The sequence below is a fragment of the Tachysurus fulvidraco genome, chromosome 2 (genome assembly GCF_022655615.1).
Source record: "Tachysurus fulvidraco isolate hzauxx_2018 chromosome 2, HZAU_PFXX_2.0, whole genome shotgun sequence".
NCBI lineage: Eukaryota > Metazoa > Chordata > Actinopteri > Siluriformes > Bagridae > Tachysurus > Tachysurus fulvidraco.
This window is the reverse complement of record NC_062519.1, coordinates 16476876-16485063: the sequence shown is the minus strand read 5'-3', so window position 1 is coordinate 16485063 and position 8188 is coordinate 16476876. Positions and strand designations below refer to the sequence as shown.

Genomic DNA, 8188 nt, shown 5'->3' with positions numbered 1-8188 from the left:
CTCAGATGTTAAACATTACATTGGGAACATGGATAGAGTCCAACGCAACATAGTAAGATATCTAACCACTCATGTTTAAATGTCAAATATTGAGTTTATCGGGCTCACTGAAAGCAAAATCAGAACTTATCTTTCTGCACATCACAGGCTCCCCGTGACCCGAGAAGTTCGGATAAGCGGTAGAAAATGAGTGAGAGAGTGAGTGAGTGATAACAGTGTGCACTCACACCACTGGGCAAGATCTTCATGTGTGTTATTACTGATACCCTTCAGGCTCCATGAGTCCTCACGACTGCCTCACTGTGGTTCTGGCATTACCTGGTTCCTGGTACTTCCAGCTTCAATGCTAATAATCCCTAGAAAGCTGGCTGGTTGTCGACCCGACAACCTTCAACCTCAGAGGCATGTCACATGATCTGACTTCCAATTCTACTTCTAGATTCAGATTATGGATGAAAGTGAATGTGACCCTACAGGATGATCTTCCAGGATAACACATAACACATCGTGGGATCAGTTAAAAGATGTTTTTAAGGTCCTTCGTCCGTCGGAATGTCTTCGGCCATCTTGAATTTAGTTTTCTCACCCAGTGTCAGTGCCTGGTAGCCCCGCCCCTCTTTTTCCGAGCCCAACATTCCATGCTTAATTTTTTCTCCTGAAGAAGTGAACTATCCAGGTTCTTGAAATGCTCTTCTTCTTCTTCTTCTCCTTCTTCTTCTTCTTCTTCTCCTCCTCCTCCTCCTCCACCTCCTTCTGTTTGTAATATTCACCCTGAACATGTGACTCTCACTATTTATCACACACAATGCTGTAGATAGCGTTCGAACTAAACGAAGCCAACACACACAACATACAACACCTTCACACAGTCACAAGTCCAGAGAGAGCAAGGTGACTTTCCCGGCACTTTGCTCGGCACGCATGCAGGCGCGTGTAATCTTTTTACCCTCTTGCCCCGGAGCCCAAGGTGACTGCACAAGCCCGGAGTTGTCACACGCTATCGGGATCAAAGCGAGTTTGACTGGAACGCCCCAGGGGTGAAGGGAAAGCGCCGGCTTGTTTCGGAGCGGATCGGTGAAGGAGAAGATGGAGGCCGCAGATGGGACGCGTCGCCCGATGTTGATGAAAGTGATGAAGTTTGGCATCCTCGTCTGTGATGAGAGCTCCCTCTCCACTCCGCAGCTTCGGGAAGAGGAATAAGGAGCCTGGAATAAAGGTTTGCTTGGTTAAGTCATAGTTTACAGCTTTACCTCTACCTCTTTACCTCACCAGGTCACTGATTACATAAAAATAAACATTTGATTTGCTTCGCAGACAGAAACACAGTCAGAGACACCGGTATAGGAAATGAATCGGTATCTTCTGACCAATCGGGATCCAGAATTCAAGAGCACTGTGGTGGACATGGTAAGTGACATTTCTGACTGAGGTTGGACTTTTTCTTCAAAAATTCAGCTTTTCTTTTTCTTTTTTGGGGCTTTTTATTAGTTTGGATCAGCATGATAAAGCGTCCCGGCGTCTCGAGTAATGGAAAGCTGAAAGCTGAAATAAATCCCTGATCCCAGGCTATTTATAGTCACCAACGTCTCACGTTAAGTGATCTAACTTGATTTCTAGCCTCATTTCCGCTCACCTAAATCTAGGTTAGATTGTAACCGCAAGCTTGCTAACTCCTGAATCTACCTCCTGCTGTACACGAGGAGAAACTCCACTCCACTCCAGTCCAGTCCAGTCCTCGTCCTCGGTAAAAGCCGAGCGCCTGCATTCGATTTGCCTTCAGCACTTGTGCAGGAGAGACATTTAGGTTGTCATAACCTCACAGCCCGTAGCCGCTCCCTGCGTCTCGTATACGTCTCGGAGCGTCCGTCTCCTCTAAACGCTCTCATTAGTTACCCCCTGCTAGATATTTCAAACACTTCCACTTCTGAAATTCTCTATTACGTGGGTCACTCAGGGGTAATAAGGCTCAAATAAGTCTCGCCGCCTTCACCAGGACTCCGCTAAGGAAATAATTCCCTCCTGCTAAAATATCTGTCAGTGCTTTGATTGCGATTTAGAGGAGTTTCATTCACATGGACAACTACTTTTTTCTTTTTTTTTTCCTAAAGAACTGCCTTCTCTCTCTCTCGCTCTCTCTCTCCCTCCCCCTTGCTCATTGTGATAATAATGAATGCACGATGACATGCCTGCGAGACAGAGATGGGAGTCCTGCCCTTGCAAATTTACCCACCGGTCTATCGCAATCCGTGAGAAAGGAAGAAAGGGATGAGAAGAGAAAGGGAGGAAATGAGGGAGGGAAAAAAAAGAAAGAGTGTAGAGAACGCCTGAGTCAGTGTCTCATCTCTTTCCAGAGATTAAAAACTCATCTCTCAGAGCAGCGCGGCTTTATTGGGGCTGATTTGCGCGGCCCTCCATGCAAATTGCGGCGTGATTAGTTGCGCTGTCAGCTTGGCAGAGGTGAGGACATTCTGTCCTGCTGTCCAATTACCACCACCGGTATTAGAGCCAGGAGCCTCCGTCTACACACCATTGTCATTAAGGGACAGTGGAAAGGCTCTCTCTTTCTCTCTCTCTCTCGCTCGCTCTCTTGCTCTCTCTCTCCCTCACACACACACACACACACACACACACTCTCACAGGAGTTTACCTACACTCTATCAGTCTCACACGATACAGATCTATATGTTGTTCCTTTATTCCTTTCTTTGTTGTCGTTTTAAAAAAGCGCTACCCAAATAATTGTAGCATGTAGCTGTTTAGCGCGAGGATGCGAACGTGTTCAGCATAACTTTTTCGAAATATCGCACAGGGATTTAAAAACAAAACCGAACGTCGTAGAAGTTACACATCCCAAAATACTGTTACACATTTCCCAAGAAATTTAGCCTGACTTTTTTCTGTTGGAAAATCTACAGAAGGTTCTACCCACGTCCAGACCTTCCCGAAAACAAACGCAATGATGAACAATGGTGAAAATGTTCATGTGTGAATAAATAATTAATAAAGAGAGAGTTAAAAGATGAAAGAAGGGAAGAGCTGGAAGGATTGAAAAGACATGTACAATCACCACATCAATCCATTCTCATTTCTGATCCCTCGCTCTCTGGTGTGATTGAGGCCCGGTTCCTCTCAGGGTTCCTCTCAGGGTTTCTTACTCGGATCATCTCGGGGAGTGTTTCCTCACATCTGGCTCAAGCTACGAGTCTGTTTTATGTCTCCTGTTAAACACACTTTATAAATATAAATTGAATTGAACTGAAAAGTAATTTTCTTTAAAAAAAAAAAAAAAAAAAAATGATTGGGCCGTGAACTGAACCCTGAGGAACTCCTTCAGTAACAGAAACCTGGTGTAATTTGCAGATAGCACGACATCACCCTTAGCTCGGTCTTATATTAAACCGACACCTCGCTTCATCTTGTGTGTTTTCATGGAACGCCTCGTTCCCGTAGTAACAGACGCACCATCATGAATGATCCGTTACTTCACGTCCATATTGTGGCCCATAGTTTTGGCATCATCATCAACAGTCTGAGAGAGAGAGATTGTATCCTGTGATGGTGTGCTACTTCGTCTTGGGGTGTCCCCCATCCCCTACCTTGTACCCTGATTGTCCTGTGATAGACTCGATATTTCCAGTGACTCTGTGTACGATAAATGGACAGATCGGTGGATATAAACCCGTCAGATCAGAACATCAGTTTGACTTAGCGAGTATTCAGCTAATAAAACTTTACATTACATTTAATCCTGTTTCATATCCAGAGTCGGCAGCAGCCGCGAACGTTTGATAAACGTCTCCGAAAGGGAAGCGCGGATGTTAACGTGCGACTGAAACAGGAAGTGATAATCCTCTGAATATTTGAAAGGCCCGACGTTTCATTAACACACAGTGGTCTGCTCGGCGTTTAATGAGCGCCTGTAGTCGAGCGGCAGGCAGAAGAGATGAGACTTGATATTCATCTCAGCTTGTTTTCTCATTAACCTTAAATTATGCAAGCTAATGCGGTTCAAACTGTACTTTGTGCTCGATGCAATCTCCTTTTTTTTCTTTTCTTTTTTTTGGTGGAAGGAAAGATGTCTGCGGAGCCATTAGTCCTTCCCAGGAGGGTTGTGTCTGTTTGCTGTTTTCCGTATATACACTATGTATTCACTTTTAATGAGTGAACAGGCCCTTCCAGGACATGCATCAGCGCCACACACACACACACACTCTCTCTCTCTCTCTCTGAGTACATGCAGTGTGAAGTTTGTTGGCAATATTCACAGGTCAGCAACACATGCACAAGGTCATATGAACTGCAGATTGTGAATAAATCTCTCTCTCTCTCTCTCTCTCTCTCTCTCTCGCTCTCTGTCTTTTTCTCTCCATCAGCACAGGAATGGAAACCCGACTCCAATTAGGACTTGGGCGATCACGCTAATAAATGCCCGAGCGTTCTCCTTTAATAAGCCGGTTTGTTTATCTCCTCTGTCGCTGTCCTGATCGGATCAATAAGGATTAGTATTTCACACAGAATCACATGTCTGCTGCTGGGTTTTACAAGGACAAACATTTATGAAGCCATTTCTCACTACTTCACTTCTCACTCTACACTCCTTACACCTCACTCCACACTCCTTACACCTCACTCCACACTCCTTACACCTCACTCCTTACACCTCACTCCTTACACCTCACTCCTTACACCTCACTCCACACTCCTTACACCTCACTCCTTACACCTCACTCCTTACACCTCACTCCACACTCCTTACACCTCACTCCTTACACCTCACTCCACACTCCTTACACCACACTCCTTACACCTCACTCCACACTCCTCACACCTCACTCCTTACACCACACACCTCACACCAGACACTCCTTACACCTCACACCAGACACTCCTTACACCTCACTCCACACTCCTTACACCTCACTCCACACTCCTTACACCTCACTCCACACTCCTTACACCTCACTCCTTACACCTCACTCCACACTCCTTACACCACACTCCTTACACCTCACTCCACACTCCTCACACCTCACTCCTTACACCACACTCCTTACACCTCACTCCACACTCCTTACACCTCACTCCTTACACCTCACTCCTTACACCACACTCCTTACACCTCACTCCACACTCCTTATACCTCACTCTACACTTCTTACTCCACACTCCTCACTCATCACACCTCACTCATCACACCTCACTCATCACACCACACTCCTTACACCTCACTCCTTACACCTCACTCCTTACACCACACTCCTTGCACCTCACTCCACACTCCTTATACCTCACTCTACACTTCTTACTCCACACTCCTCACTTTACACACCTCACTCATCACACCACACTCCTCACACCACACTCCTCACACCACACTCCTTACACCTCACACCTCACTCCTCACACCACACTCCTTACACCACACTCCTTACACCTCACACCAGACACTCCTTACACCTCACACCAGACACTCCTTACACCTCACTCCACACTCCTTACACCTCACTCCACACTCCTTACACCTCACTCCACACTCCTTATACCTCACTCTACACTTCTTACTCCACACTCCTCACTTTACACACCTCACTCATCACACCTCACTCATCACACCACACTCCTTACACCACACTCCTTACACCACACTCCTTACACCTCACTCCACACTCCTTACACCACACTCCTTACACCACACTCCTTACACCTCACTCCACACTCCTTACACCTCACTCCACACTCCTTACACCTCACTCTACACTTCTTACTCTACACTTCTTACTCCACACTCCTCACTTTACACACCTCACTCATCACACCTCACTCATCACACCTCACTCTACACTTCTCACTCCTCACACCACACTCCTCACTTTACACACCTTACTTCTCACTCCTCACTTCTGCTCTGCTCTGCTCCTATTTTTTACATGATCCTGGAGGACCTTCAGAGCGATTGTGAAAATCCCGGAGACAGATTACTGTAAACCGCTAATGTTACCGTTGCACCGAGCGACACGTTCGACTTAGTTTTAACAATCTATAAATTGCTCCAGCGCTCATTTGTCACCGGTTTCTTTAATGGAACGTCCCACAACAGTCACACGCTTACCCGTTCTGCTGAAAGACAAAAAAAAAGGAAAATAAAATATGTACAAGAAAGCACAAACATCTGTATGTCTTTAAACAGATGTTTGTGTATCAACAGAAGTCAAAAACCAAATTCCAGTAGGGTTACTTTAATCTAAAAGACTTTTTTATAGCAACAATTCAGCCAATTTTATTTTAATCATATATTATTTTTTTACTTTCTTTTCTTTCTTTCTTTCTTTCTTTCTTTCATTAATTCAGTTTATTTCTTTTCCTATTATATTTCTTCATGATCTATTCTGTCTGTATGTTCCAGTTGTGTGAAAGGTCAGTATTTTTAGGTCGTGTGTGTGTGTGTGTGTGTGTGTGTGTGTGTGTGTGTGTGTGTGTGTGTGTGTGTGTGTGTGTGTGTGTGTGTGAAGGATTTCCAACAGATTTCTCTTCTCTTTGTGGAAATAAAGGACTAAATAATCCACTTTGTTCCTGCTCTTTACACAAATGACTTTATTTATACACTCTGGACTGGAAAGAAATCAGCCTCAGCTTCATTTCTCTCTAATTCATACCATCAGTTCAATAAAAATAAATAAATAACTAAAACTAAAAAAAAAATTAGTTAACATTAATAAATGTTGGAATGTTTCCCAGCGCGTTATTCACACTAAAGTCTTTTTTATCCTTAGAAAGTTTTTACCCCCCCAAGCGACCAGGCCTCTGGAGTCCTTCATTGTTTTCCGTTTTTGGTCCTTCTCTCTTTCATCCCTCCATCGTCCTGCCCTTCTGCTCCACACGACGTGCCATCAAATATTAATGAAAGACAAATTCTGAACACCGTAATTAGACGCTAATTCCGCAGCTCTCCCTCAGCACTCTTTAGCAATATGGTCGAGTGAAAACGATGCCGAACTCAACCAGCTCTCCGACTCGGCTTCTGTCTGCAGGTCAAATGTTTATTTATTATTATTTATTTAAGAAGACACTCGTATTGTCTCCTGTTTACTGCTTCATCTCAAATCTGCTGAAGAATCTAGATAGAAATAAATGACCTCTGTGTTAATTAAAGACCAGAGATTCCTAATACACACACATGCAGATAAATACACACAGAAACACACCCACACAGATAAACACACACAGAGATAAACACACAGACACACACACATACATACATACACTCTCATACACACTCAGATAAACTCACAGATACACACACACTCACACACACACATACACACATACACTCACACCCACACAGATAAACACACACAGATACCCATAGAGATAAACACAGACACCCACAAATACATACACTTTCATACACACTGAGATAAACTCACAGATACACACACACCCACACAGATACACACACACAGATACACATAGAGAGAAACTCACAGATACACATATATACACACACGCACAGATAAACTCGGATACACACACACACACACACACACACACACACACACACACACACACAGATACCCACTTGCTTGGTGCTACCTCAGTACTAGTACAGAAATTTTAGCTACTGTAGCATTAGCCTTCTCACAAGCACTGCTGAGGGAGCTCTCAGAGCAAAACAGTAACCGCGGAACAGTAACATTCCTAAGGCTACAGGTACGAGCGTCTGTGGATACGTAGGAAGAGACGGGATGAAAAGCTGTTGAGTTTAAAGACCCCAGAGCTCGAAGTTTTTAAGAATGCCGGAAAGAAGGCTTTGTATTACGCCTGTGTGAAGGTGAAGCACCTTCGAGCTCTGAAACACGTGCCAGAGTCCAAGTGGCAGGACCAGGCTCTTCCCCTAAAGGTAGCTGGTGATCCCTGTACAAACTGGCCATTGGGAAATAAGTACAGCTTTAAAAGCAGGAAAAAAAGATGAGCTACTGAGTTTTTCTTTACAGACAGGCTGAGCTGGATGTGTGGGTAACTGTGTGCTTCTACTGGTGTTGGAATGACTATGAAGGGCCTGATATCTGCTCACAGTACTGATGAGTTTCACTGACTACAAACTCATTGAAGATTTGGCAACTTTCTTGGGGCCTAAAGGATGTTCTATGGAGGATGTCCATAAATTTTGGTCTCTCTCTCTCTCCTTTTC

At 44.4% G+C, this 8188-nt stretch overlaps 1 long non-coding RNA gene across 1 annotated transcript in view; it reads left to right on the top strand.

Moving 5' to 3' along the window:
* The first annotated feature begins 366 nt into the window (after positions 1 to 366).
* LOC113648565 overlaps positions 367 to 8188 on the top strand; it is a 16278-nt gene continuing 8456 nt past the window's right edge. The window contains exons 1-2 of the long non-coding RNA XR_003441952.2: positions 367 to 1216; positions 1315 to 1407. This is a non-coding gene — a long non-coding RNA (uncharacterized LOC113648565). The remainder of the gene's footprint in view (positions 1217 to 1314; positions 1408 to 8188) is intronic.